At 48.7% G+C, this 26,294-nt stretch overlaps 1 protein-coding gene across 3 annotated transcripts in view; it reads right to left on the bottom strand.

The window, feature by feature from the left end:
* Positions 1-26,294, bottom strand: part of RXRA (retinoid X receptor alpha) — a 211,324-nt gene that overhangs the window by 101,303 nt on the left and 83,727 nt on the right. The window contains exon 1 of one of the 3 annotated variants that reach the window (XM_039506654.1): positions 17,395-17,446. The exons of the other annotated variants lie outside the window; for them this stretch is intronic. The gene's annotated coding sequence lies outside the window, so the exon portion shown is untranslated. Of the gene's footprint in view, positions 1-17,394; positions 17,447-26,294 lie in introns of those variants that run through there. 3 annotated transcript variants of the gene reach the window in all.

Raw genomic sequence — 26,294 nt, 5'->3', positions numbered from 1 at the left:
GCACCCACGGAGTCGGCACCAAGGCCTACGTGAAATGAGTTTATGATCTCAGCCCTGCTGCCAGTGGGGAGGTGACTATGTTACAAAACCACCTGCTCCAGCTGGTGACTTTACTGGCAGTATCCATGATGAAGCAAGAGGTAAATGAGGCGGTGGAACGCTGTGCATCCATCCCCACCTCTCCTACAAAGGCACTTGTGGCTCCGGGTCCAAGGCACATTGTCGGGATGTAGTGTGAGGGGGGGATGCTAGCACACACGGCGCTATCCCCTGAGTTCACTCTTCTCCAGCAATAAAACAGCAAAATAAGAGTTAGGGGTCGAAGTAGCAATCTAGTAATGAAGGGGACCTTTTCCAAATGTAGCCCTGTCCCAGGAGCACGGGAAGTCAATGCCACGTAGCGTTGCACATCTGGGACATGTCCCTTCCATATATCACAGAACACGCACTGCCTGGGCTGATGTGCTTCTCCATTCCGATCTGGCATTCCCAGTTTCGCTATTGATTTGTGCTCATTACTCATTTTTATAACCTGGCCAGCACTTTTACTGACGACTGTGACTAATTTCACTTCAACATGCGGAAGAGGTCAGCGCATTTAACTCCTTGAGAACGCAGACCCGGGGCCTTGCTGTTGGGTTGACTATGCTGAACTTCCCTTCCAATTCAGAGGGCTTTAGATCCCCGGAACATATCTTCGCCCAACAGTAGGAGAGGGTATTGAGGAAGGGTTGATCCTCTGTAGTTTACCATAACGCACCCTCGAATCATTCAGATCCCACTCAAAGCAACTCAGTCATGGGTGTCTTAGCTTTGTACCACATGGGTCCTTCTTCTCAACTCTAAGCCACTCTAATAGAAAAGAAGAACCCTTTAGCAGCTGTGAGCCATCCTTCCTACAGAGATAGGGCAGGAGGAAATTGACTCCTGGCTGCACAGAGAGATGAGAAATGTATGGGTGTTTTGCCCAACAATTTAAGCCAAACCAAACCAAACCAAACCAAACCATCTCCCCCACCCTGTTTCTGTGATCAGTTACCTTCTGCACTTAGATTGCAAGTTCTTTGAGGCACAGACCATCTTTTGGTTCTGTATTTGTAAAGCAGCTAGCACAATGCGGTCCTGGTCCATCACTGGGGTTCCTAAGCACGGCCACAATACAAATAATAAGGGATGATCAGCAACAGGAGTCAGCCTGTTGAGAAACTAATTTGTTTAAGAATCTAACTATAATATCTATCCACTTTTCCTGGGTAGATCTCAAAGCACTCCATAAGAGAGGTCAGTAGCATTATCCTCATTTTACAGATGGGGAAACTGAGGCACGGAGCAGGCGGCGACTTGCCCCAGGTCATCTAGCTGGCCAGTGGCCAAGCCAGGAATAAAACCCAAGTTTCTTAAGACCCAGTGCAGTGCTCTACTGGTAGACAACACTGTGCCCCCTAATGCCCAATGAGTTTGGATCAGGTGCCTTTCCACTGAGCTCAACAGGCTTTTGATCAGATTCTAAATAAACAAGCCAGTTTTTATATAAAGTGACATTTTCATAAGTGTTCAGCACATACTGTTTACTCATTTATATAGACATCTGGGATTAATAAAGGGCTACAGTGTATGTAATGCTTCACATTTACATCGCAGGGCAGTATGTTAGTCTAGTATTGATTGTCCTATGTCCAGCCTTATAGCCACTCCCAAATGTCCTCAGGTCAACCAGCAGGTGTGTCCATTACCTCTGTCTCCAGGAATGGATAATGGATACGGCTGCGCAGCCAGACAAGTCTTAATGAACTTGTAGCTGACTCATGCCTCCTGATCTCTGGCCCAGACGAAATACAATCCTGGCAGATTGCGCCTTCTTCAATACCTGGCAAACCAGAACCTGGGGACCCAATGCCCCTGTGAGACAAGAGCTGATAACAGTGTCCATCTTTCAACAAGTGTCAGGCTCACAGATCTCTTATGGTGTAGTGTGTAGTGCTTCCCCAGGAGTGCGAACAATACCCACTGGAGTGCTACCGAGGACTCAATGAGGCATGGTGAAGAGGCTCAAGAGGTAAGAAGCAGATTGTTTCCCACACAACCCTGCCCAGCACTTGAGCTGTTCATCGTCAGGGAAAGCCGCCTCCTCCACCAAAGGTCCATTAAAACTAGTCCCCTCAAGAACCCCCTTCAGAATTCAAGCAGCAAATGCCCAAATGAGCCCAGCAACTTGAGCATCGGCACGAACACCAGAAGCTAAAACTAGTGACACGAAGTCTATTCACACGGAACCAGTCCAACTTAATCTTGGGTTTGATGCATTCAGAAAATCTCTGCTCATGCTCATAGAAATACCACAAATGGGGGCAGCGGCTGTTCACACAGCTGGGAAACCAACGTCGCCTCCTGTTCGCCAGCAAGCACCGGGACCTCCCTAATTCCCTGAGACGTCCTTGCGGAGTCCTGAGATTGGATCAAGTTCCCTAGAGAGGTTCCGGTTTGTCAGGCTAGAAATTTACAAGTGAGTCCCCCGGAGGTAACTGACATCCAGCCCCTGCAAATCCAACCCCTTATGTCAACTGAATCCTCTGCACAGCTTAGCCAGCACCATAGCTACCACCTCTGCCTAATATGCAGATTGACTGGAGGAATGTTAAGAGCAGAGGGAAAGGGCTGCGCATAGGAAGCCATTTGCAGCGCATAACTAACGGGCATTGCTTTGCCATTGTTGAAGATGATGAACATGGAGAACCCATGCTTGCTTCAGGTTGCATGAAGTATGAAGGTTCAGATTTTCAGTGCAAGGATTCACCAACTTGCATTGGTCCTAGAACACCCATCACCAAGGCTGCGCAGTCTTGAGTGCCACCTGCTACCACCTTTTCCATGAATTAGCTATTTACAGCTAGACAAACACCTCTGTTGGGAGTACACTCTCCTAAGAGGTGCACCGAGCGCACAGAAGGGTTTGAAGCGCCCCGAATGCTGCAGCAAAGTCCATCGACGAGGGCTAGCGCAGAACACGTATCAAACATCTTTTAAACTGTGCTGAAAATAACCAAGGCCACACCCTGATTTGACAAAAACCAGAACATGTAGAGCGGAGGCTGGAGTGATGTTCTTTAGGTCAAGGTATTACAGGGAAAATCAGAGCAGTGAGTGCTCCTAAATATTACTATACTATTGCTGCAATAGTGAGATCCAACAAGTTGTGTTATGTTCTGCCACCCTCCCTTTCGGAGACAGGAGTTAAATAGTCAAAAGCTGATTACAAATGTGACTTTCGGATCAGTACACCACTATTTTCTGATCTTGCTGGTTTTTTAAGAAAAAAAAAACCCAAACCACCACCAGATTAACTGGTTTGAGACTGTCCATAGCCACTGCACCTTGGACTGAGCTCTCTGGTCTCGCAACAAGCTAAACAGGGTAGCTAGATATAACTGCTGCTGCATTTCCCCCCAGAGGTGGCTGCATTTCAGTGGCAGGCAGAGTGATTACCGTACTATATTTGCTTTGTGAAGCGTACTGAGATCCTTTGGGGATGGCAGGCATTGTAGATATGGAAAAATCCATGGACCTGATTTGGCTCTACTTCTCTCCATAGTGTGAGTCCATGGCCTGCAGTGGAGGTCCTCCTGATTAGCAGTGGGGTGAGCCTCAGCAGAACCGTACCCCTTGACACAGAGATCATGCTGGTGGACTGAAATTTGTCTCTTGGTAAGAAGCAAACCTGGGGCTCTGTTGGGGTTTGGCCCCTCTACTAAGACAAACCTTAAATCCAACATGGGAAAAACTCTGAAAAACTAACGTTCAATAAAACCTTCATGTGACTGCAGGCCCACTGTCCTTCAGTGTCCCCATTAGGATCTCGCCCCCTAACCAGGGCAGCTTGAACATGTCAACCCCAAAAATAACAAACGCCAGACCCAACTGGCAGCCTGGATACCTGCATCCATTCCCCCTTACTCTTATGCCAGCTTTAAGCCTAATATGACATTAAAGGGGCCAGAAGACTTCCACCAATGGTCTGAGATAACACCTCACCATACCCCACCCCAGCCCCAAACAATGGGAGCTTGGAAGGGAAACAGCAATGACCATTGAACTGCAGCTGCCCTGTGCACAGCGATGAAAACCCGGGAGTACCTAGAAGCCAGTAGTGAGGAGATGCGCTCCACACCTCTCCACGTGCCCAGGGGCATTCCCAGCACAGGGCATGTTGAGATCCATCCACCGGGGAGGGCGTGTTGAGTGAAATGCTGTGCACGGCATTTTCAAAAGGGCTAGATAAACTTATTATTGTTTATAGCTTCTGTCACTGTGCACATTCAGCTACGGGAAATTCAAATCTCATGCTTCAGGGTTCGGGCTGATCAGTGCAAGAGTCAGCGAGGAATTTCTTTCCTCAGATACAGCAATGCACGCTTGGGCAGATGAATTAGAGAGAGGGGCGGGCGCCTAAGTTTGAAGCCACAGTGAGAGGCAGAATACCAGACTTGAGCTAACAATGATCTAATCCGGTACGGTGACTCCTGGGAGGTCAGATTCTCCTTTCACTTCCACTAAATCAGCATCACTATTCCTACTTAGCAAACCATGTGTTGTGTAACTGGAACAAACTCCAAGCAACATATCCCTGCTTCATCCTCATTCCTTTTGCTTTGCTGATCTCACACGTGATCCTCTCCGATACCGTCTACTCCTACTCTCGTGCCTGATCCTTAATTACTTGTACTGTAGCTGTCTAAATTACGGCTGTAGGCTCCTCAAGGCAGGGCTCTTGTCTTCCTGTTTGTAAAGCACCATGTACACCTCTGGCACTATTTAAATAATAAGCAAGAGTAATAAAACTTGAAACCTTGGCTTGGAAAATAATTGCACAGAGAGGAAAGGGGGAGAAAATCAACCTAAGACTGCTGAGTGCGCTGGAACAGAATGGCTGTCAGTGAGATGTGTGACATTTGACGTCTTCTATTCTCTTCCCACTAACAAGGGAAATTTATGTGCAAATCTGTGGGGAGAGAAGCTACTCCCACTGAGAAGCCACGCAGAATGGCCAAAGCCACATGTCTCTTCACTTGCACGTACTGGGAAGGGTTCTCGATAGAGGAGGCCGCTCCTGTATTACCCCATAGCACCTCTCCTCCTTAAATATCACCATTTTACTGCAAAAGAGGTTTTACTCGTGATGGAATCAACCTCAGAAATGGGTTTGGGTTTAAATAAAAAGCAAACAAAACAAATGAAAAGACTGTATAAAAAATATCTGTACCTACAGTAGGCCCTTGCTAATCCGCACTTTGCCAAACCACACACTTTATAATCTGAGCAAACAATTACTGGTCTTTTCCCACTGCCGGGCAAATATTTAACAGCAGATGATTCTGTGTTATGAAGGGCAGCGTTTTCAAAAGCACTCTGGAGTCAATTTTACCGCTGATTTCAACGGGACCAGAATCAGGTCAATGTTGAGCACTTTTGAACATCAGACCCTGAGGTTTCACTGCTTTTACGAAATATATGATGCATTACCAGTCTACGCTCACGTATGAATTTAAATACTTAACACCGCAAAGGAGCCAAGTACATTTGACATTATCCTTGCTCTTTTATTATGATCATTCTCTTGGGGTCGAATCAGCTGAGCCTTTAGATTCGCACATTTTTAAGGCCAGAAGGGACCATTAGATCATCCAGCTATAACCTAAGCTAAGCTATAACATAGATCAGAGAATTTCACCCAGTTTCTCCTGTTATATGCCTGATAACTTGTGTTTAACTAAAGCATGCAAGGACCCACTTTGAAATCAATGGGACTCTTTGGGACTTGGTTCTTGCTTGCTAATTTGCAACATTTACAATTTAGTCAATGGTTTTTTACCCACGAGAGCTTCTGCCCAAATAAATCTTTGGTCTTTAAGGTGCCACCGGACTCCTTGTTGTTTTTGTGGATACAGACTAACACGGCCACCCCGCTGATCAATTGCAGCGAGTTTCCCAGGCAGTGTGAATTAGCAGGGTTCTGGCTGGTGAGTGTATATATCTGGGTATATCACTACCACGCAGCAGGAGTCCAGCATATGCACAGATCTTATGCATTCTCTGTGTGTGGGGATACATGCGCATGTACCCAGTTTGCCAGAGGCAGAATAAAAGGCGTGAAGTCTGCTGTAATGTGGATCCACCTGTGCAGACTTGATCCCAGCAATCCAGAGGCTGGGCCAACAAAAACAGAATGCTCGGAGCTGGGAAGATGGGAGTTTCACTGCTGCAAACACATGGCAGGCAAATGGAAGATCTAAATTTAGGGGCAGGTTTAAGGGAGCCTGTGGGGGCTTTTTAAAAGCTCTCTTTAAGGCAGCTCATCTGTTGTGGCCAGCAGCTTTAATAGCCACATGGCGCAGCAAGGGGTGGGATAGCTCAGTGGTTTGAGCATTGGCCTGCTAAACCCAGGGTTGTGAGTTCAATCCTTGAGCAGGGGGTTGGACTAGAGGACCTCCTGAGGTCCCCTCCAACCCTGATATTCTATGATCTCTCATCAGCACAGAGAGGGCTCTTTTCCTCCTCCATGTGACTTGGCATTGTCACTATGTGGCTGAGAATGGAGGACATGGTGGAGAACAGAAGACAAGGGGTGGCTGCTTGGCAACTGGAAGCAGTCACTCTGGGACTACACACAAAGTACAAAGGCTCCCAGAAGGGAAGGGCTAAACGACAGGGACGGAGGAATGCTATCGGAACAGGGCTTTTGCTGGGTGGTAGCATGGCCTCATGGATAGAGGAGACTGAATCAGCACAGGTTGGTTCTGTCCCGACTCAACTCTGAGCCATTGAGCAAATCACGTAACCTCTCCGTCTGCCTCAGTTTCCTTATCGTTAAACAGATCTCCTACTACTCACCTGTTTTACCATGCCTCCCGGCGCCACTGGGTGGCTTAATTAGTTCATGTTTCAAAGGTACCCTGATGCTACACATGTGCCAGGAATTGCTGCCCTACGCTAGAACAAAGCGAGGCAACAATTTCTGTAGCAAATTTGGGATAGAAAAAATCAGCCCCTGGTGTAGGGTGCCTCAGTTTTTGGCCACTGGGCCTAATTTCCCGGGCGCTGAGCACCTGCAACTCCAGCTCAAATGGGAGCAGCACCTCTGGAAGTCAGGCCCAAGGTGTCTAACGTTGGTTAACCAGGAACCAAAGCACCCAGAATCGGTGGCCACTTTGGAAAATTTGGCCGCATAGCTCCAACTAGCATCCCAGAACTCAGCTTCCTTTTCCTGCCCCCACCTCCTCCTGTCGCTCATACTCTGCCCTGGTTTCGATTACAGCGGTGAAATCTGCCATTTGCCACAAGCGCCGACTGAATCTGCTTCAAATTACCAAAACAATGCTGGGCCCCAAGCGGACATGTAGAGTGTCTCAAATTTATTGTAATTTTAAGCCATTCCTAAAACTCCACCGACATTGCTGGAATATTTCCACCTCCTTTAAGACAATGTGACGACTTTGCTACCCAGGCAGAAAAGCGTAAAAGACAGCGAAGGGTGAGGGGTTGGGAGCAAGATGACCGAAGCCAGCTGGTTTGCGGCGGAGGGGGGGGGGTATTTTCTTTGCTGGCTGTGTAAACTATAAGAAGCAAGCAGCAGGATACCCAGAGGTGAGATGCAGGGGAAGGTAACTCTCCTGAAGGTAGGAGGTGATGGACGAGGGCAGAGAGGAGCTCTGCTGCCTGATGTGTCAAGCAGAAAAAGGTCAGGGAGGGACCGAGGATGGAGAAGACATTGGAGGGAAGGAAATGCAAACAGTTAGGATCATAGAAATTCAGGGCTGGAAGGGACTTCAAGAGGCCCTCTAGTCCATCCCCCCCTGCTGAAGCAGGATAATTGATGCTTTAGTTTCTCTGGAGTCTAAACACCGCGGAAAAGGAAGTTCTCACTATATACCCAGCCTGTCCAGAATCAAAGCATCTCACAAGATAATCCATTTTTGCAGGCCCAAGATCCCCAGATCATTCAGATGAGGTTTGGATAAGCATTCATCTCCCACGGATCCTCTCTCCCTGTCATCAGCTTGGGGCAGTCCTGAATCTCAGTAACCATGTGAGCGGGCATTCCCTGAGATCTCTAGATGGGATCACACACACTAACCCAATGGAGCTGCGCGCTGTAACTAAACAGCCAAGCAACTCCTTAGCTTGCTTAATCCTTCACCCGGAGTCAGCATAACGTCACACAAATTACACCTGCGAAACGCTACAAGAAATAATTGATCGTATAAATGCAGTAATTGGAACTTGCAAAGCAGAGATAATCACCCTTTATTAGTTCCTGCAGATAATCCATTATGCACTGATTGGGTATGGGTAAGGATCTAATAGTCTTAGTTTGATTAATGACCGCTTATGGATATTAAATTCAAACTGGGGCAGATAACATTACTGTTTGCTTTCTTCAAATCCCACCCAGTGAGCTGCTCGTGGAAAAGCTTTTCCTGCCCTCTGATCTGTCCTGGGTAGAGAGGCGTGTCTGAATTCTGATGCAATTCGGAGCCATTTTCCCCAAAGGCAGCTGGGACGGTGGGGTGGCCTGTCTGGGGAGTTGAGACAGGGCAATACAGAAGAGAGACAAGGAGAATTGTGTTCTGAACATCTGGGTGTCCGTCCGCTGCTGTGTGGTGGAAACTCACAGCGCCTGGGAGAGGCTGTTCCTTCTCCTCTTGTTCTGCTTTTGCTCAGCACTTCTTCTCTCACACCACGCCAAACCCACAGAAGTTAACCAAAGGGAAGAAACCGCCTGGGGGGCCTGATCCGAAGATCCCTGACATCGGTGGGAAGACCTGCACTGAATTCAACGGGATTTGGACCAGGCCCTCAGTCTTGTGTAGCAACAACCCATGTGTGTGTCATTAATTGTAGCAGCTGCTAGGTTGCCAGATCGGCAGCAGACTTATCTACCTAGCTGGGTGCCTATCTGCTGCCTGCACATTACCAAACCCTGGACCCTTGCAGTTCTTACTTCTCTGCCAGGGCAGCTAGGCAAGGTGCACAGGACATGGTGGGGTCTGCAGAACCCCTAGTTGGGTTTGCATTGTGTTTGCACCCCATATGAAATCCCTATATGATGCATCATTGCCATCCACAAACCAGGTCACGTCCACCCCAAACCGGTCCCAAGTCTGGTTCGCAGAAAGTCTTGGGGCAAGTTTGGGGCAAAGTTTCAAGTTAATAACAGAACCTGAGACTCAAGGAGTTGGGTTCCCTTCTGAAACTGGGTCCGGCTGCAGCTCCGAGGCCGTGCGAGGCGAAAGCTGATCTCCGTACGGGTCTGGTATCACTAGCACGGTATTGCTGGAGCGTGGCTAGTACCTTTCACCTCGCATTCTCCTCACCCTGCTGCCAAAATGGAGAAAGACAGAGACACCTGCCTAAATTAACAGGGCTGGAACAAGCTGTAGATCAACTGTAGGAATTCTTAGACAGAGAGGAACTTCGGTTCTGCTTAAAGAGACAGCAGACACAAATTCCTGCCCGGAATAAACACGGATGAAATTGGGGATGTTTATTATTATCAGAATTACAGATGCAACCAAGCCCAAAAGTCAGATCCCTATCTGAGCTTCCCTGAAGATTAAGCAAGGGAAGTGTCTTGGATCAGGAGTGTCATGAAGTCTGCTATCAAATAATACTTTGTACTTCTCCAGCACCTTTGATCTCAGGGTTAAAACTGCCAAACTTTTTGAAATGAGACAAGACATTTTCATCCACGCAAAAAAAAAAAAAAACCCACAGTGGTGGAGAGTCTTACTATGAGTCCCACTACCTGGGCCAAATCCCATTTTACAGATCTACGTGGAAGGGGCAGGGACCCTCTATGTGTGGATTTCTCATGGCCTTTATGACAATGTCGTCCGTCTGTCCATCCTCTCTATCAATCACCCTCCTCATATGAACTGCTCCCCAGTATCTCAGGACCTCTCTCCATGTCCTCAAAGGGTATGTCTCCGCAGCAATTAAACACCTGCGGCTGGCCCGGGTCAGCTGACTCAAGCTCGTCAGGTTTGGGCTCCAGGGCTATAAACCTGTGGTGTAGACATTTGGGTTTAGGCTGGAGCCTAAGCTCTGGGAACCCCCAAGCGTCCCCCCCCCATATAGGGTCATGGGAGAGAGGCATACACATCATTTGCCTTCCTACACCTCTGTAATGAAGCCACCAAAATATTAACACATCCTGAAGCTTTTCTTTTCCCTTCTTATTTTTTCATCCTCCTCCTCCTCTTCTTAGATTCTTTTTTATTTTTCCATTACAAAATTGCTTATATTTGGGGGCTATTTAGTATTTTTGACCATTTCCGTTTTAATTAAATGTACATTTACCCTCATTTTGATCCTTTGGCAGGGATTTTTAAAAAAGCCAATATTTTGATCCATTGATTTTTGTTATACTTGTTTTTGTAAACAAATGAGCCTCTTTCTCCTCAGACTGCGAATTCCTGCCCACGAGCTGTCTGTACTTGGGTGTGATTTTATCTGTTGGGTTTTGCAAAAACAGTTAAAGTTTTGAAACTTTGGAAAGAAATATTTTCACACTTGTCATCATGGAGAAGATTCATAACAGGTCATAAGGCCAGAAGGACCCATCTGATCTCCAGGATAACTCAGACCGTAGAATGTCACTCTGTGAGTCCTGCATCCAGACTAATAATTTGTGCCTCAGCTAGAGGTTCGCTCTTAAACGGCCTCTTGCTTTTATCCTCTATAGGTCTCAAGGTGTTTTCCAAAGGAGGGCAGTATTATTACAGATGGGGAAACTGAGGCACTGAGCGATGACATGACTTATTCTAGGTCCTCCCAGCAGGCCAGTGGCAGAGCTGGGAATAAAACTCCTGGATCCAAGTCCAAACCACACTGCTGCACACACTCCGGTAGCAATCGGGCCCAGTGTAAAGGGCAACCATTTCAACGTCCGGGCTTACAAAGTGGGTCGGGACATCTTGGGAACCAACTCTGAGAGGAGATCGCTAGTAGTCTGAGTCCTATCTGGATCCAGGAAACGCATGGGAATGAAAAAGAATGAGGAAAATAAGGCTAATCTGATCATCTAAAGAAAAAGCGTTGGCTTGCATTGCATTGTGGGAGACAGCAAGGCCCGTCCTTATTTGAATCTCCTCACCCTTAATTAGCAGTGGTCTCACACTAGGTGACACACTCCCCACGGAAGGCACTCCATTTCCGTGAGGCTCCGGACACGTTTGTGGCCACTCAAAGAAATAATAGATGGCAGCAATCATTTCTCCGGTGAGGAGGAATCCTGCCTTTGCAGCTAAGCCAGCCACAGGGAGGGTGAAGTGTTAAGAGACATCAGCAAGAAAAATCTGCTTGACTAGCTGACGGGAAGCAGACTTCCTCTCCTGGAGGAACACAAGCGGAGAGAGAAGCCCCCGTGCCCTCGCCTGGGTGAGTTCAGGGGTCACCCCTCCGGGGGAACGAGGTCTTCTCTGTAGGTTAGGCTCCTGCGTCAGCGTGTCACAGTTACCAGCAGAATGCCCTTTGCAGGGTCCCTCAGGGGCTGACACAGTGATGGTTCAGGAAAACAGCCAGCTTCTTAAAGGGACAATCGCTCAGGTTTCATGAGACCCCAGAAGAGGCTCTGGTTTAAATCTTCCATTGGTTCCAAATGCCGCATCTTAGCCCTCGCACTGTTTGCTCAAAGACCCTCGCAAAGGAGGTGATTTTAACAAAGCAAGAAACCCTACCTGGCTCTTCCTCCCCGCCCCCTGGCAGTTCAGACATTCTCCTTTGCCTCTCTCCTGGCAGTGCCCACGCTGAAGCCACAGGCGCTGGGTGGCAGTTGCACTGGAAAACGCCATCAATCAAGGGTTTATATAAGCTGGCTGGAGAACTGCTGCCGTAGATTGAGAAGTTGGCACATGCAGACAAAGGTGCAAGAAAGCCTGATTGGGCAATTATGGAACAGTAATGGTAATTTCTGCCTTAACTAACCTCTGACATGAGGGTTTATAGCCTTCTAAACCACTGGTTTGCTTCGTTTTAGATCCTATGTCACTATGTGGATCTGCTCATCACCTATAAAAATGCCTAATGCTTTTTTAAAACTCTGAAAGCTCTCGGCCTCAGTGATACCTTGTGGCCATGAGTTCCACAGGTTAATTGCATGCTATTTAAACAAGTATGATATAAAATAAATATAAGTTATGAGTACAACTCTCCCTTCCCCAGCACTGTATGACTGAGGAAAACATAATTCAAAAGTGGCTTTGATTCTGAAGTGCAAAGGAAACTGGCTAATGATTGCACCACGAATCTAGCCTGCTTTCATATGTTCTTGTACTGTGCTCATCACCATCATACCTGAGTGCCTTCCAGCTGGGCATTAAGCGATGGGACTAACGTCTGTCACATGTCGTTTGTTCTTTCTCTCTCTTCCTCACCCCAAAGGGAGAACTGAGTGTGTGCAACGGAGTGCTATGTTTTGGTAGGGTTTGGAGATTGGATTTGTTTTTTTAAATGTCCACGCTGCTCTGTGTTTGTTAGCAAGGGCCAGTCGGAGAAGCACGCCTGGCATTGGGAGTGGAAGGTGAGGAGAGTTGCAATGCTCCTTAGTCCCTGCAAGGCTGGGCCCTGTCTGTTTCCTGAACAGATGAGCTTTATCCTGATGGCAGAAAGTTCTACCGTGCCGGGGAGCAGAGTTGTCAAACACGATCCTGCTCCCGGCACTGTCAGGGATGTTTTCATGTGACGAGGGACACGGAAACAATTCCAATGCCCAGAATGAATATTAGGATTCAGAGCAGACAAAAACATACTTGTACAAAGCAGCTGCTCCGCCTGCCCGGTTGGGTCTGGGATTTTTTGATTAACACGGCACACACCACTGCAAGCTTTAACAGCTGCACAGAGTGTAGAACGCAGCAGGTATGCATGTTCCAACAGCCCGGCAGGAACGGGCTTGTCTGTCAGACAATAATCTCCAGGCGTGTCCTCACTTTCGGAGCCCTGGCTGTCTGTTGTGCAACAGTTGTGCTGCAGCTGAGGGCGAGCACATTAGGCAGCGAGGAGTTAGCTCACAGCTAGTGGGATGTGGAGTATTGGCACTGCTGGCAGTGGAAGAAGCAGCCAAACACCCATGGTGTGGTCTGACGCGCACTCAATCAAATGGATTCTCCTCCGTCTCCTCTGCAGTAATTTGCTGGCATATGGGAGGGATGGAGTCTGTATGGTATCAAAGTGCCCTCCCTCTGCATGGTTGGGATCTACTGGGGAGTTACTCAGAAACCCTGGATCATCTTATGTCTCTGATTCTTCCAGCCTCCCCCCTCTGCAGCACTCAGCCCGCTACCATTTGGATTAAATGCTTATCTAGGAGGCAGACCCAGTGTCAAGAAGGAGGCTAATGGGGAAAGCTTGGAAGTATTTTGTTTCCTTCCACTGTCTGGCACTGCCTTCCCAATTCCCTCTTTTACTTCAGCAGCTCGTCCATTTTCATTTGCTCCTGCCTGCGGTGCCCCAGCGACAGTATCTCAGCGGCTCTCCGTTTAGAGCGCTAAAAATAAACACCAGCCAAGCGGCCTGCCTCCGAATCGCTGCACGCAGAGGTGCATTCTGGAGAGTCTGGCGTGATCATAAACTCATAGAATGTAGGGCTAGAAGAGACCTTGCAAGGTCATCCTACAAGCACAGCGCTCTGCATTGAGGCAGTACCAGGTAAATGTAACCCATCCCAGCAGGGGTGAAAGTAAGGCGGTACGGGCCGGTACGGCGTACCAGTAAAAAGTGGCCGCCGGTACCAGCCCCTGCTGCCTTCCTTTAAAGCACTGCCGCAGCTGCGCTTAAAGTGCCCTGCTTAAAGTGCTGCTACGGCAGCGCTTTAATGTCGCTGCCGCGTTTGTACCCCCTGTCGGCGGCTGAAAGAGCGGCTGATGGAACATATTGGACTCTGAGGCCTGGGCTACACTAGCAGGGGGGGCTCAAACTAAGATACACAACTTCAGCTACGCGACGAAGTATCTTAGTTCGACTTACCTGGCCATCCTCACGGCGGCGAGTCGACTGGCACAGCTCCCCCGTCGCCTCCACTTACTCCTCCTGCCAAGGTGGAGTACGGGGGTCGATCAGCGGATCGATTTATCACGTCCAGGTAAGACGCGATAAATCGATCCCTGATACAGCAAACACTACCCACCGATCCGGCGGGTAGTATAGACGTATCCTTACTATTCTTTCCGCCTTCCCTTCTCATTGGGATAGTTTGCTGTTGTTGCCTTTAATACTGCCTCTTTGAAAAGCTGCCAGGTCTCGTGAGCTCGTTCCGCTTACATTTTCTTCCCATGGGACTCACCTACCAGTTCTACCAGATCATCTGGGCCTGCAAGTATATTTTCACTAGAGTGTCTACATCACCTCCGCATCCCCCAACGGCTGAAAGGAAAGGCCAGCTATCCTCTCGGTGGCCCTACTGTACCACTAAGGCTACATTATCTACCAGCTAGAAAACAAGGGTGAAGCAAAGTGAAACACCATCTCCTGATGGAAACAGCAAACAGGGACCAGTGCTGCACCAACAGAAGAAGAATATACCATATAGCAAACCCTACAATGAGGCTCAGATTGGAACTGGGTTTTATCCGAACCGCCCTCCCACTCTGGCAGTCTGGTTAAAGTGGAACCTTGATTCATAGATTTTAAAGCCAGAAGGGATCATTTGGATCATCTAGTCTGACCTCCTGCATGACACAAGCCAGAGAACATTGGCCAGAGAGCCCGGCATCGAGCCCATGAACTTATGGTTCAAGCATAGCGTGTTTTTTTAAAAAGACATCCAACCTCTATTCAAGCCACTCCCCTGTTTTGCAGAGTATAAGTGAGTGGGCTGTAGACAAACAGACAGCAGTACAGATAGCAAGAGACAGCGAGAGAGAGATCTTGACCGATGATGTTTTACAAGCTTAAATCTCCCTCCCCCCAACCTTTCTGACCCATCTTTAATGCACACATCTTGCATGTCAGAATTACTTCCAGCGCTAGGTAGTGATGAGCACATTTCAAAAGCTTTCAAGAGACTTGAAATATATCATTTTCCATCTCTTAAAGTCACAACCCCCAACAACAAATACGTCACACCAGGCCTAGTTAGCTCTGAAATAACAGCTTGCATCCTTGAAACTACTCATCAATGACCCCTTTACATTGAAAGCAGGAAAACTTTCTTAGTCACTCACCATTTGGCTCAAACATTTTCATTTATACAGAAGATACATTTGTGTTATTGTGTTATTACCTAACTATCTACTTCGGTAGATATTTTGTTCTGGCTTTTCAATGCCGTCACTAAACTATTGGGATATTATCACCCATATCATTTCCCCCCCCCCTTCAATGTGTTAATGTGACACTCTCCCCATTGATTCCCTCAGGGGCCGAGATGCTGCATTTTTCAACACGAGAGGAATCCATCAGAAACATCTGATTGTGGCATCTCGGCCCTCTGGATGCGAGTCCTGCCGTACTGCATGCCAGGGTCAGTTTTCACATCTCTGAATGTACGGGAGCTTGGGGGTAGAGAGAGAGAAAAATCTGGCCGCAGGGGAGAGAGGATGATTACTTATAAAATACTGTCTGTGATTATCTGAGGCTAGTCTCCAGCTGCAACCTAGAGACAGAAAACAGAGGGGGGAAAACATCTTTCAAGCAAATAAACAAAACCTAGCACAGAACGGATATGACAGACTGAATCACAGGCACAGAACCCTAATTTCCTCCTGACCAGATAACCTCTCTGGTTTATCAGTGTCATGAAGGGGATTAAAGAAAGGAGGGAAAAAATAAATGCAAGCAAGGGGAGGAAAAGAAAGAATCGGCCATGAGATGTTACACAGAGGCAGAGAATCCAAGAGCACAGACGCAGGGACCCTGCAGTTAAGTGTGAGCCCATTAATCCTGCGTGCTCGTGACTGCCAGAGCTTGGGATGAATGAGATTTACTGCCCATTAAAATAAAGCCCTTTCTGTAGTTTATAAACAACCTTGCTGCTCGGTGGGAGGTTGGACATTTTAGTTCATTAAGCAGCAAATAATCTCTGTCACTTTTTATTTTGAAGTTTATTTACATGTAGCTTTTCCTCTCCCTCCTCATCCCCCCCACCCACACCGTGGTGAGCTGCAGGCTTGTTTGCGCACGAACACCAATGCACAGGCGACTGCTGAACCGGAAGCTTAATGGCACAGCTCTGATTGAGAGCGAGAACGAGCGCACACACGGAGGGAATCGCCATTGAGGAGCCCAGGCTGTCTGTTTATGGGACCACTGGCCATGCCATTAAAATAATCCTGTTAATAAGCACAATTATATATATACAGGTTGGGTGGTTGGTGCATCATAGCTGCACTTCAGGGTCAGCAAGTGCACCGGGAGTCACAGGCCAAATGCAACGCTGGGTGTAAATCCACGGACGCCAACGGAGTGGAGAGGAAAGGAATCTGCACCCAGGACTGTGCAGTGTACAGTGCCCCCCCAGCAGGGACAGCACTGTTCAGGGGTCCCCTCACCCTGTAAAGCTGTCTCCTGGGAACAGTGCACTGACTTAATCAACGCCTCGCCCATGTGCGGGGTTTGCAGACCAGCGCCTTATCTGATGGAGCTTAGGCAGATCAGCGGATAGTAATTCAGGGAGGGGGGGTTGGGAGAAATATCTCGGGCTGAATCCTTACGGCCCCTGTAACTCCTAGCAACTTCGGCAGGAGTTGTTGTGATGCTCCCAAGAGCTGGCCCCTTACTTTCAGAATGAACGTTCCCAGGGGGATGAGTCGATACACTAGCGGCAGATTAATGCAACAGGGGGCTATTATTGTGGTTTTGGATCCTTTGTACAGAGGTGGCAGGAGCTGCACTGCCCTTCAATAACAAACTAATGTCCTGGCAGGGTGTTACTAGAGAATGAATCTTTCAGATGAGTTTTAAACTCAACATCCTGGCATCTGCGGGTCAGTAACGACCCCAGGGTACCATTTGCAAGAGGAAGGATGTTAACTTCCTAGATATTAGCCCAACTTGAATTTGGGTATTTACATCTGCCTGACCTACACTTCCCCTGCGGTTTTCATTTGATCAGCATAATTCTTCATTGTCTATAATGAACTATGGGAGAATGTTGCCGGTCACTGTTAAAACAGCTACCACGTTTCACCCCAGAGGTGGCTGCTCTTCAGTGGTGGGTGAAGCAACTCCTGCCCATCCAGTCTGCAAAGCGCTTTGGGATCTAGAGGGGCCACATGAACGTCATGATCACATGGTGACACGGTGGCACTTAATGACCACCCTGGAGGCAAGTGCTCCCTTAATACATCAAAGAAAAAAGTAAAGATGATGCATTGAAAAGAGGGAAAAAAATAAAGAGCTTACAGTTTCCTGCTGCGTGTCCCCTTTAGATAACAGATGCTCTCTTCTTAACCTCTCACTTCATCCGATCAGCTCCAGCTGTGTTTGGATCAAGTGCACAGCTTGGCCGGCATCCAAACACCCTGTTTCCTGGGTCTAATGCCAGCTACATCACTTTGGTTCAGAGTCAGCAGCCACTAGCTGGATCTGAAGAGGTGGGGAGGTGCAGGGGGAGATGTGTGATAAATTCATGCTTATTCCTCTAATACGAGAAGTGAATCAACTCCCCTCTTAAGCACTTCAAGTGGTCTAAGATAATATAACACACGGACTAACTGACCAGAGACCAGTGGTCCATCTAGCGTTAGTATCTTCTCTCTAACCAAGATCCTTTCAGAAAAAGGTGCACAAAACCTTGTAATGAGCAGTCAGGATATAACCTGCTCACAGGGGATGTTCTTCTCTACCCCTGTTAGATACTAGTCCATGGTCTTGGCACAATAGCCAGGCGCTGACATTGTTAGTAAAACTGTTTCAATAGACAGTGCTAATAGGTTGATACCATCTCAGATATAAATCACAGGACCACCACCTGGAAAGTCATTCAGCCTCCCTGCTTCCACTCACACCACCCAGTTCTGTGTTTATTTGTAAATGTCTCCTCTTCTGCTCCCTTTGGCTCTCAGCCCAAAAGAAAACCCATTGATTAATAGCAGTACAACAGCAGTAAAAAGGATCCCTTACTGCGAAGCTGTGCCAATGCACCGACGGGCAAACGTGCTAGGATCTTTATTTGCCATCCAACTGCAGTTTCTCCAAACATGATCAGATGAAGTCTGTGCTCTTGCTCCCTGTGTATTACCGTGATTGGCTTATCAACCAGGACCCATAATGCCTAATTAGTTGTTTTTCACCCCCTTCATACACCTCCTGCCCCAACACCCCCCAAGCACCATGCTAACCTTATATACAAAGTCCCTGAATTAGCCCTGCAGAGATGCCTAATTCTCAATCAGGAAGCGGCTAGAAATACAACAGCTGCATTTTATACTGTAGCAGAAGCTGTTGCCATAATAGGGCCAAATCGCCGGCTGGTGTAAATGGGCAAGACTCCACTGAGGTCAGTGGCCATGGTTTTGCACTTACAGCAGAGGACAGTTTGGGAATATACTTCGGCGTGCTCACACATAGTGGCTGAGAACTTGGTCCTAAGGTGACAGCAATTTATACCATCATCAGATATGCCTGCTGTATCTCCAGCGGCTTTCTGCTGGAGAGCTGGGCTTCTCTGACCAACTCCAGGACTACGGTGCTGATCTTAGCTCAGCCCCTGGTGAGATGGAAGGAAGGTCCCACAGCTGAGCCCAACACCAGAAGGGAAGAGGAGAAGCACTGGCAAAGCGAATCCCTCTGATCAGTACGCCTCTCGCTCCAATGAATTCAGCGTGGATAAAGCCTCTTCGTAAGCCTTTGATAGATCCCAATGCTGCTAATCCTCCAAGAGCACAAAAATAATGAAGTGTTATCTCATCAGGGCCTTAAACCCAGTCATTTCCCCAGGGGTGAGCTTAATAAGGAAGAGACATTCACCTGCCAAATAAAACTCAAGGCTCGCTCCTCATCAGTTATACAACACAACCTTTACCCTGCTACTTGAGGAGGCAGGGTGTGAAAAAATGCTACCCAGTGAAGAAGCAATTATGGAGGTTTTACCTCCCTGCCCTTTAACTCAGCCAGCTGGATGGCAGGAGAGAAGGAGTCAGTAAAGCAAATTAAAAATCTTCACGCCTCCTGATTTTTAGGACTTCATAGATTCAGGGATACGAGAGACAGGTAAGACCCACTGGCACCAGTCACTTTGTCCGTCCATCCCATCCGCAGCCAAAGCAGGGGAACCATTCCCTGCCGCAAATACTCCAGTGTTGTGTCCCAGTCTAGTTTTACATGGCATAAACCCAGGTTGGATATGGGTAAGCCCAGAAAAGGTCTCAGGTAAAGGTGTCTGCAGCAGACGGAAAAGGCTGTTTACCACCTAATCCCCCTACAGATCCCCACAAATCTCAGCTGTTTATTGGTCTGTTTGCTTACAGAAGTGAGTCGGAGCCGTTCTGCAGGCCTTCTCTAGCACCTTCCTTCCACCTGCTCCCCATCTCAGCGGCTTCCCTTCGCCACATGCTTCCTCCCATGGCCTTTCTTGAATAAACATGACAGGTAGGGGAAGGGGAAGGCCCAGGCTGAACGAGATGCTCAACCTGCTTTCTACCATGAGCCAGAGAAAAGCTGTACAAATCCCTTTACATCGTCCTCTCCCGCTGTCCCTTCTTCACAGCCGTGGCCCACCTGACAGCGCTTCCCTGGTGGAGTTTTGCAGCCAAACCCCAGCCTCCGATAAAGGCATGGGTCACCATAATTGTGAACCCAGATCCAGAGACGACATCAGCTGACGGGGATGCTACCTCACTGCATTAAAAGGTGACGAGACTGAGAATGTATCAAATGCCTCTTGAGTTTTACAGACATCAGTGCCAGGGGCCAGACCTTCCTCAGCTTGTCCTGGTGACATCAATGGGAGCTTTGGCCTGAGCTGAGGCCAGGAGTTTCAAGACTGACTTTGGACACCTGACCTTACAGGGGCTCCATTTTCAGACATCAGGTGCTCAGCACCTTTGGCAAACAAAGGGCCTCTTTCAGAGCACCCCAAATCACTCTCATTCCTGCAAATTCCGGCCACGGATTTAGCCTGGCCCTGCAGCAGGAAAAGGGAGCCAGCCGCAGAGGAGAGTTCTTTCCTTGCAGCTCCCAGCCGCAGGCATAGGAAAGAGCCCTGGAGTCTCTGACAGCTACGGGCTACTCTCTGAGCCGCAATATCATGAGATCTTGTACAAATAAATATCATTGCTCATTATCACAGCACTCAAGTTAGGTGCTGGGTAAGATGGGTACTGAGATTTCTCTCGCTGATCTAAAACGGATGCCGGGGTTTCTATGATTAATCTCCCAGGTCTGTCTCCCTCACATGCTCTCCCTCTCCCTCCTGCCTCTGATGAGCTGCGATAACATGGCTGAGAGCACGTGCGTGAGGAGGGACCTGGCATGTGCCTCCCTCTCTGGCTGGGCTTCTCCGTCCAGTAGGAGATGCCCCCAGGCACCCAGACTGGGCTGTTGGCAAGCTCAGAAGCAGCCCTGCAACCGTAAATCTGTATCAAACTCCCCTAACTGCTGCACAGCGGGTCGCCAGGGTCCAAGAGTTTTCAGAGTTTTTGTTCCTCCGCTGAGCCCATTTCTGAACGAGATCCTGGTAGACGTGGTCATTGGGGGCCAGGCACCTCCTCTTTCCAAACTGTCAAAGAGGAGTGAAGAAGGACGGCTGTTAGCTGGGATGGCAGGAGGCTTATGCATGGAATAGTATTTAGCTAGCTGGTACAGCACAGGACTCAGACAGAGTGAACCTCTGTAGCGAGTGAAAGCCCCAAATGGCTTCAATGCATCACACTGGGCAATTCATCATACGAACCCCCCTCCTGCTTGGGCCTTGTCTGCATGGGGATTTTGGCCACCCGTGCAGCTGCAGCGTAGCAAATCCCCACGAGTCACACCTGGGCAGTGTGATTTGCACCAGGGGCTGCAGACCCCGGTTTGAAGCCTCCACGTCAGCGTGAAAGCCAGATAAAAAAGCCCTAGTGCAAATGGTGTCCACACTAGTGAGATCTTCAAAAGGCACGAGTGAGCCCAGGTGCCTCCATGGAGGGAGGGACCTGTGAGACTGCAAAAGGGCCTGCGTGCTGAGCACCGACCCTCTGACTATCAGGCCCCTCCTTGAGCACCCAAAACCTGAGGCATCCAGAAGGACTAGATCATTGCGGCTGATCTAGTCCCCCCTAGCGGCCCCGCTGCCGCTCCTGCAATAACTACAATCCCAGTGTCAGACAGGGCCAGGCCTAACACTCTGCATGTGCTCTGCTGTACCCTGGCCCCACTCCGGCAGCGGTGCATGACCTACGGCCTGTGAACGTGTCACCTACACACAGCCCGGCGCCCCTGCTCGGGGAGCAGCCACAGTCTGGTGGCAATGCCAACAACTCCCCCCCTCCCCTCCGGTTGAGGGATCAGGTTCAGTTTTCTGCAGCAAGGTGAACGCTGCCACATTGCATATGCTGTAAATCTTGCGGCGCACGCTGCACCAGCTGTCCACACACAGGCTTGGCTGCTGTGAATTGGCACCTTGTGCTTGGCCGAATAAGAACGGGCAGAAGCCTTCAGGGCAGCCTGTATCTGATTCAGATGGCGCCTTCTTTAGTCGTTAATTCTGCCTCTATCTCTGGTTCCTATTCCTGCCCCTGGAGACTTGCTGGGGTTGCCAGTGGGGTTCAGCAAGGCTTGGTGAAAACAGAGCTGAGAAGTAACTGCCCAGCGCTTCCTTCTGTATTTCAGCACATCCAACAACCGCTTCCGCAGAGCCCAGGGGACAGTGAGTCACTGACACAAAACCATTTGAGTCATCGCTGGAGCTTGATTTGTCATTTTGTTTTCTTCCCCTCACCCCTCCCTGACTTGACTGAAAAGGAAACAGGAATCACCTCTTATACCCCTGGAGTTAACGAGCCAGATCCGGCTGGTGGTGCCAGGGAATGCACAGAAAACTTCCCCGGTTCTTGAACCCAACCCAACCAATATTAGTCATTATTATTATTTGTACCAAGGCAGCAGAGAAGTCCCAACCCAGATCGGGTCCCGTTGTGCTAGGGGCTGTACACACAAAGAGTAAGGGACAGCCCCTGCACCAAAGATCTTACACCCTAAATAGACAAGCCATGGGAGAAACTGAAGTATTATCCCCAACTGGTAACTGAAACGCAGAGAAATTAAGTGACCCCTCTAAGGTCACGCATGGAGTATGTGGCACAGCCAGGAATGAACTCAGGTCTCCTGAGTGCCACGGCTTTAGCCACAAGACTCTGCTTCCTTCCTAAGGGAAATATTAAACTTTGCCATTTTGCACCCCAATGTAGGTAGAGAATAGCTTTGATCACAGTGGTAATCCATCCTTCGGTGGATCACAGCCCCCAAATTCACGGTCAGCACTCTGCCTATGAGACAGCTAAGACCCAGGGACTAGACAGCGACTAGCTAGTCCCCCTTAGGAGGAGAGATCTTGTCCTCAAGATGCAAAAATCCCTCTCACCCATTAGTTTTATGCCACATGAGTATCTAAAATAGTCCCAGAGGACTCTTCACCCCTGGCTACTAGAGTAGGTGGGAAGTTCTGCTGTGCTGCATCACACTGCATACCCTGAAAGAGAGAGAGCTGTTGACACTCCAAGCTGGGAAAGAAATGTGTATTTCGACACACTTTCACTTGTCAGCTGTTCATTTCAACATTCGCATAACTTGTCACTCCATCGCACTCCCTCGCTAAGCATGGGCCAGTTGAAAAACTGTAGTTGTCACCTCTAAATAAATATTTATTAACGGGACTATAGGTGTCTCTGCTCCCTGCCTCCTGATCTCTTGCAGCCACATGTATGTCTCAGCTGCCTGATTCTAGTCTTCTGCAGAGCTCAGGGACTTCGGCTGGCAAAGGTTCTGATCTCTTCAGTTTCTGTGAGTTTTGGGGTCGAAAAGCCGCCCCCCCCAGATCTCACAGCCAGGGGCTTCTTACTACATTTGGCTATATAAGAGTCAGCAAAGAGAGGGCAGTTGCCAGGGACAAAAGACCTGACACTGGAGGTAAACCTCCCCCAACTCCTTCCCTGTCATAAGGACCTGGGCCAATAGACGAGACTCCAAGGCACCAAGCCAACTTGATAGCTCCAGTGGATGGAATCTGGCCAGCCCTGTGCCGTATCACCCATGTATCACCTGAAGTCAATAGGATGAAATTCAATAAGGACAAATGCAAAGTGCTCCACTTAGGAAGGGACAATCGGTTGTATGCATACAAAATGGGAAATGACTGCCTAGGAGGGAGCACTGCGGAAAGCATCTGGGGGTCATAGTGGATCACAAGCTAAATAGGAGTCAACAGTGTAACAGTGCTGCAAAAAAAGTGAACATCATTCTGGGATGTATTAGCAGGAGTGTTGTAAGCAAGACACGAGGAGTAATTCTTCCGCTCTACTCCACGCTGACTAGGCCTCAACTGGAGTATTGTGTCCCGTTCTGGGCGCCACGTTTCAGGAAAGATGTGGACAAGTTGGAGAAAGTCCAGAGAAGAGCAACAAAAATGATTAAAGGTCTAGAAAACATGAGCTATGAGGGAAGATTGAAAAAATTGGGTTTGTTTAGTCTGGAGAAGAGAAGACTGAGAGGGGACATGAGAACAGTTTTCAAGTACATAAAAGGTTGTTACAAGGAGGAGGGAGAAAAAATGTTGTTCTTAACCTCTGAGGATAGGACAAGAAGCAATGGGCTTAAATTGCAGCAAGGTCAGTTTAGGTTGGACATTAGGAAAAACTTCCTGTCAGAGTGGTTAAGCACTGGAATAAATTGCCTAGGGAGGTGGTGGAATCTCCATCATTGGGGATTTTTAAGAGGAGGTTGGACAAACACCTGTCAGGGATGGTCTAGATAATACTTAGTCTTGCTATGAGTGCAGGGGACTGGACTAGATGACCTCTCGAGGTTCCTCCCAGTTCTATGATTCTATGTGCTTTGTAGCTATTAATAAAACCCAGCCACCCGCATGGAACGTAGAACTTCTGTACATCCCTTGGAGAGGACGAAGGACACTAACCTAGGACTGGGGAGACCTAGATTCAAGTCGCTGCTGTGCCCCGGGTTTCCTGTGTGACCCTGGACAAGTCATTTTGCTCCGTACAATGGGGACGATAGCACTGCCCTACCTAACAGGGGTGTTGTGAGGATAAACGCATGAAAGGTTGTGAGTTGCTCAGATTCTGCAGTCATAGGGACCATAGAACTACCATAGATGGTAACTAGCGAGGGCCCTGGCTACTCTCCCTATCCGTGAACTGATTCTTCCACCACTTACGGAGCGCAGCTCACTCCAGTAACCAAGGTCTACTATATCCTACCTTTGCAGTTAAGAACCGCAAGCCCAAGCATGCCCTCCTCCTGCCCGACTGCCTCCCCAGGGCATTTCAGTCCCTTGCTAGTGACCAGGAACATCAGCTTCTCCTTTCAAGTTAGAATCCTCTGGAATCCTCCGACACCTTTAGGAGAAATTCCTCCAAGGGAAAGACCCGCAACATGTCAAGCTCTAGGCTCTGGAATGCCAGCACCGACCTAAGAAGGGGCTCTGCGCCTTCTGCCACAGCCAGTGACTCCTGCCAGGCTGTGAGCAACTCTATCACGCTGCCTTGACAGCGTAGAGAATGAAATTGAACATGCCATAAGAGCGGAGATATTCCCCAGTGCTGCTGGCAAAACAAGCTCTGTCTCCTGCTGGGTCTACTAACCCCGTCTTCTGTCACTCGGTGGGTTTTACTTTTCGGAGACCATTATCCCCCTATTGATTCTGCGGATCAAGTAACACTGCACTCTCCTGCACACACCCCCGCTTTGTGTGCTTCCCATTGTTCCCAGCCCTCCTCCAAGCACAATGGAAGACTTGTCAGTGCAGCCCCAAAGATGCTGAGTCGCTTATGCCTCTGCATTGTCTGGAACCGTGTCAGTTCAAGAAGGTAGCCTAGAAATCAGCGTGCTGCTTCCACCTAATGAACCAGGCAAACAGGAGTTGCAGCTCATGAATCAACACCAATGATAGCATCTGGAGAGAGAAGAGGACGTCTTTCGACTGGTTAGAGCAGGAGAGTGGGAGACAGGACTCCTGGGTTCTATTCTCGGCTCCAAACTTCCCCCAAACCCCAGGAGCTGCGCTTGGGTTTGATCCCATCTCTAGCCTATCACATTCTGCAAAATGCACCAGGGCGGCGTCTTTCTTGTCTTCCTTAAACATCACCCGCTTGCTAGAGCACAGAAACACAGCCCCTCATCCCACTAGCTGCTCATTAAAAATCCAGTCCAACTCCAACTGAAGTCAATGGGAGCTTTCAACTAATCTCAAGCGATAGGGATCGGGCCCTAGATCTGTCGACACGAGAAGCTCCAGCCTGCTCCATTCCATCCATCATTCTCTAGGAATCCAGGACTTTGTTTGCTCGGAGCGCATGTCGTTTGCCCACTGAGAAATGTGGTCTCTCTTTCTTTGCTACGTCCTGATGCTTATAATCAATTCTTTGTCCTTCGAAAGCGTCAAAGAGAATCCTGGAAACTCTGAGCTGCAGCATGTCTCTCTTGCCTTTAATTCAATGGAAGTTTTGTTTTGCTTGGTAATCTGCAAAACACATGCTCTGTTCATTTTTTAAAAGTCTCAGGTCAAAGAGTGCAGCACTTCTGCTTAGAGCTAACCAAATAATGATCCAGCGACTTCAATGGTAAAGGGCTTAGCGGGTCAACTGCTTTCCTGCCTCAAGGAGGATCTGAACTAAACGCTTGGTTAAGCAAAGTAGCCAGTCTGGTGGCGATGTCAGATTTAATTGTCAGTTTACCAGGGGATCCACTTGCTGTGTTTTGATATTGGCCCCATGCCGTTTCGGCAGGGTGTTCTCTCCCACCCTTCCCCCTGCACTGCGGATGCACCATTTAAAGCAGGGGGAATACCACGTGTACAAGGAAACTCTGGCCTGGCTCTTAGCTTTAATGGCAGTGCACAGGATGGGTTCCGCACGAGGCCCTGAACCTGCAATGAGCTCCATGTGACCGGACAGCTGGGCTTGAAAGCAGTCTTACTCCATTGCACAGAGGGTGAGATTGAGGGACAAAGAGCTTGGGGCCAAAATGTTCAGTTCTGCCATTTTGGGGGTGCCTGACTTGAGTGCCCAAAACCTGAGGAACCTGAAATTAGTGGCCACTTTTGCCCTTCTGGCTGGTGACTTGCCCAAGGACACCCAAGCGAGATTGGT

The sequence above is a fragment of the Mauremys reevesii genome, linkage group 19 (assembly GCF_016161935.1).
Source record: "Mauremys reevesii isolate NIE-2019 linkage group 19, ASM1616193v1, whole genome shotgun sequence".
In the NCBI taxonomy this organism is placed as follows: Eukaryota; Metazoa; Chordata; order Testudines; family Geoemydidae; genus Mauremys; species Mauremys reevesii.
The sequence above is the reverse complement of the archived record's forward strand: the minus strand, read 5'-3'. Positions and strand labels throughout refer to the sequence as shown.